The sequence below is a fragment of the Condylostylus longicornis genome, unplaced genomic scaffold (genome assembly GCF_029603195.1).
Source record: "Condylostylus longicornis isolate FDR11 unplaced genomic scaffold, ASM2960319v2 ptg000123l, whole genome shotgun sequence".
Classification (NCBI taxonomy): domain Eukaryota; kingdom Metazoa; phylum Arthropoda; class Insecta; order Diptera; family Dolichopodidae; genus Condylostylus; species Condylostylus longicornis.
This window is the reverse complement of record NW_026578091.1, coordinates 42,501-47,500: the sequence shown is the minus strand read 5'-3', so window position 1 is coordinate 47,500 and position 5,000 is coordinate 42,501. Positions and strand designations below refer to the sequence as shown.

General features: G+C 31.6%; 2 pseudogenes; both read left to right on the top strand.

Moving 5' to 3' along the window:
- Positions 1–1,615: 1,615 nt before the first annotated feature.
- On the top strand, positions 1,616–1,799 carry LOC129614833 (5.8S ribosomal RNA; annotated as a pseudogene).
- Positions 1,800–2,089: 290 nt separating this feature from the next.
- The window catches only part of LOC129614837 (large subunit ribosomal RNA), a 6,373-nt pseudogene continuing 3,462 nt past the window's right edge, over positions 2,090–5,000 (top strand).

The following is a 5,000-nucleotide window of genomic DNA, read 5'->3' as shown; positions in this document are numbered from 1 at the left end:
ATTTTATATATTAAATAATGATTTTTAAAACGAAGAGGTGTCAAAATGTCCATGAAACTCTAGAATTAATGATTATATCATTTATTCGACCTTTATTGGATACGATATGTATATTTTAATAAATATATGTATCTGATACTGTTATATATTTATTGCAAATATATAACATTAATAGTATCAAAATGTATCCCCCCTGGGGCGGTAAATCGCAAAGTAAAACAAGGCACCAAAATATATAAAAAGGCAATATATAAAAAAAATAAAAATCATTATATTAATTATATAATATGGAAGTATTTTAAATAAAACAATATACGATCATTTATAATATAGAAAATATATAAAAATATATTCTTACGTTGTTGTCCATATATTATGGTAATAACTTTTCTTGTATAAAACAGTTGGGATACGGATAAAAGGAAAGTTAGAGACATTCGCAGCACATAGATTATATTATTTATATATTTTAATATATTTTAAAATGTATATATACTAGGGACCCCTGTGGTTTGCTTATAAGCAGCATTATCTGTTGTAAAAACAGGATTGTGGCAATCAATTTTAAAATAAGTTTAGAAAAATTTGTACATATTATGGCATACATATGCAGGTATATACTTGTATATGCATAAATATCATATTGGTTTAAATACTAATGATAAATAAAAGTAATGGAAATATTTTTAATTTAATAAATTTTAAGATGTAATATGTGTCACTGTTAATTACATAGATATGATTAAAATTCAATTTAAGAATTAGTTAACAATTAAGAACGAAAAATTTCCTTATAAACAACGTTATCTGTTAAAATATTTCCATCATCGATTTTTCCCTGACGAACCGTATCTTTGACTTGAATTTTTAAAGAATTGGAGTCTATGGCTCTTGAACATACTGTGTATAATTGCCCATGCGAAAAGCACGGCTGGGGGAGATAGAGGCCAACCTTTTCAAAAGTTTGCCCTTGGGACTTATTTATAGTCATGGCATATGCAAGACGGATGGGGAACTGATGCCGAACAAAATTAAAAGGAAAAGTACCTTTTACGCTAAACTTTAAAACCAAAGTAAATGTGAATTAATAAAAAATCAATGCCTCTTTTCTTTATACAGATCTGACTTGGCTACTTACTCAATTGAAATTTCGCAAGCACGCGAAGAATAATTGCCTTAGTACGTAACGTAACGTTATTCGTGTTCTTATATCTCTAACAATTTTTAGTTTTATTTTTTTTAATTCCATTCCATGTTAAATACAACAACAAAAAATTATTTTACTCTTACTTAACTCATTTAAAATATTTCGCTTCCTTTTGCTGTTTATTTTTGTTTATGGTAGTAAAGCAAAAAAACAAAAAAAATATTACTACCCTTTTTTTATTCTCTTTCGCTTTTCGCTTTTCGCTTTTCATTTTTTGTTTTTGTTTTACAGTATGTATAATCAATTGAGTAATGTTTCTACCCAGTATTCTCTTTTGCTATTTTCATTTTTTTGTTTTTGTTATTTATTAGATTATATGTATACCTGTTCATGAACTGGAAAAATCTTGTAAAATATAATATAGATTATCGATATATATCTGACGAAAATAAAAAAAAAATTTTATAAAACTCTAAACGGTGGATCACTTGGCTCATGGGTCGATGAAGAACGCAGCTAACTGTGCGTCATCGTGTGAACTGCAGGACACATGAACATCGACATTTTGAACGCATATTGCAGTCCATGCTACAGAGTATATAAATTTATTAAAAAATTTAATACTGCATGGACTACATATGGTTGAGGGTTGTAAGAATAATTTAATAAAGTTGCTTATAATATAATTTTAAATTATATTATTTATAGCACATGATATATTACTGGTAGGAATACCATAATATTAAAATTCAATTATATATATTTTACTTATATTATAAAATATAATAAAAAAATAAGTATATCCTAGTATTAATAAATTAGTATTAATACATTAAAGAGGAAAACTTATATAAAATTATATTATTTATAATATAAACAATACAGTAACTTATATATATTTAGTTTTCAACTAAAAAGAAAAATTAAAAATATTCTTAAAAACAACCTCAACTCATATGAGACTACCCCCTGAATTTAAGCATATTAGTTAGGGGAGGAAAAGAAACTAACTAGGATTTTCTTAGTAGCGGCGAGCGAAAAGAAACTAGTTCAGCACTAAAGGATTTTGTTTATACAAATATCCGATGTAGTGTATGGAATATCTATATTCTAATATGAGAAATTAACAGTCTAAGTCCTTCTTAAACGAGGCCATTTACCCATAGAGGGTGCTAGGCCCGTATGACGTTAATGATTATTAGAAGATATTTCCAAAGAGTCGTGTTGCTTGATAGTGCAGCACTAAGTGGGTGGTAAACTCCATCTAAAACTAAATATAACCATGAGACCGATAGCAAACAAGTACCGTGAGGGAAAGTTGAAAAGAACTCTGAATAGAGAGTTAAATAGTACGTGAAACTGTTTAGAGGTTAAGCCCGATGAACCTAAACATCCATGAAATATGAAAAATTCAACATTATAAATATTATATAATTATATAATAATGATGGTGTGCAATTTTTTCATATATGGACATTGCAATCTGTTAATAAATATATATTTATCATAAGATATATTTAAAAAGTTTATTTTATATATGAAAATTTATTTTCTATATAATATAATTTAAATATTATCGGATAAATAATTGACAGATAAAAAATCAATATAATGCGTAAATTATATATTATTATAATTTTATAATATTATATTAATTTATATATTAATATAATTATTATATGCATTAATATGATTAGCAATGCTATAGATTTAGGATACCTTCGGGACCCGTCTTGAAACACGGACCAAGGAGTCTAACATGTGTGCAAGTCATTAGAATTTATTTTAAATAAAATCTAAAGGCGTAATTAACTTAACTGTTAATATGGGATTAAATTATATATATAATTTTATATATATAATATCAATCCTGGGGCGTTCTATATAGTTATGTATATAAATAATTTTTAATTATTTTTTATACCTCTAACTAGAACGTACCTTGAGCATATATGCTGTGACCCGAAAGATGGTGAACTATACCTGATCAGGTAGAAGTCAGGGGAAACCCTGATGGAAGACCGAAACAGTTCTGACGTGCAAATCGATTGTCAGAATTGGGTATAGGGGCGAAAGACCTATCGAACTATCTAGTAGCTGGTTCCCACCGAAGTTTCCCTCAGGATAGCTGGTGCATAAAAATATTATATAAAATAATCTTATCTGGTAAAGCGAATGATTAGAGGCCTTAGGGCCGAAACGACCTTAACCTATTCTCAAACTTTAAATGGGTAAGAACCTAAACTTTCTTGAATGAAGTTTTAGGTTATGATATATTGTGCCCAGTGGGCCACTTTTGGTAAGCAGAACTGGCGCTGTGGGATGAACCAAACGTGACGTTACGGTGCCTAAATTAACAACTCATGCAGATACCATGAAAGGCGTTGCTTGCTTAAAACAGCAGGACGGTGGACATGGAAGTCGTAATCCGCTAAGGAGTGTGTAACAACTCACCTGCCGAAGCAACTAGCCCTTAAAATGGATGGCGCTTAAGTTGTATACCTATACGTCACTGTTAATGTAAATGATTTATATTACATTATTAATGTATATAAATTTAGAAACATTAACAAGTAGGTGGGTACAATGGTAGCGTAGAAGCATCTTCCGTAAGGATGTGTGGAGCTGCCATTGGTACAGATCTTGGTGGTAGTAGCAAATAATCGAATGAGACCTTGGAGGACTGAAGTGGAGAAGGGTTTCGTGTGAACAGTGGTTGATCACGAGTTAGTCGGTCCTAAGCTTAAGGCGAAAGCCGAACAAAATTTAAGGTTTTATCCCCATTGATAATATAAAATACCTTAAATTAAATAAGCGAAAGGGAATACGGTTCCAATTCCGTAACCTGTTGAGTATACGTTTGTAATAAATATGGTCATTATGATCATCCTGGTAACAGAAACAATCATAGAGAAGCCGTCGAGAGGTATCGGAAGAGTTTTCTTTTCTGTTTTATAGTTGTACTACCATGGAAATCTTTCGAAGAGAGATATGGTAGATGAACTAGAAGAGCATGGCATTTACTGCTGTGTCGATATTTTCTCCTCGGACCTTGAAAATCTATGATTGGGCCACGCAAACTTCTCAACAGGCCGTACCAATATCCGCAGCTGGTCTCCAAGGTGAAGAGTCTCTAGTCGATAGAATAATGTAGGTAAGGGAAGTCGGCAAATTAGATCCGTAACTTCGGGATAAGGATTGGCTCTGAAGATTGAGATAATCGGGCTTGAATGGGAAACAATAAAGTGGTGCATGTACTCGTTCTGGGTAAATAGAATTTATTATAAAATTTATTTTATAATATTTTTGTTCCCCGGATAGAAGCTACATAACCAGTTGTGGAACATTCTTGCTAATAATATACTGGTAATATAATTTTTTAATTATATTATCATATATTTTATAACGGTTATCAATTAACAATCAATTCAGAACTGGCACGGACTTGGGGAATCCGACTGTCTAATTAAAACAAAGCATTGTGATGGCCCTAACGGGTGTTGACACAATGTGATTTCTGCCCAGTGCTATGAATATCAAAGTGAAGAAATTCATTTAAGCGCTGGTTAACGGCGGGAGTAACTATGACTCTCTTATGACTATGGGTCGACTACCTACGTTTGCGCGTAGGTCAAGAACCATCTTTATCCCGAAAAAGACCGGTTCTTGCGGCCCAGGTGATTTCCGTCCCATCACAGTTCCTTCGGTTTTGAGCCGGCACTTGCATGGTTTACTGGCGAGAAGACTCTTGAAACATTTTAAATTTGATTCTCGTCAGCGGGCATTCATTAGTGGAGTGGATGGATGCACCGACAATGCCATGCTAATGGACATGTTGCTGCGGGATCATCAT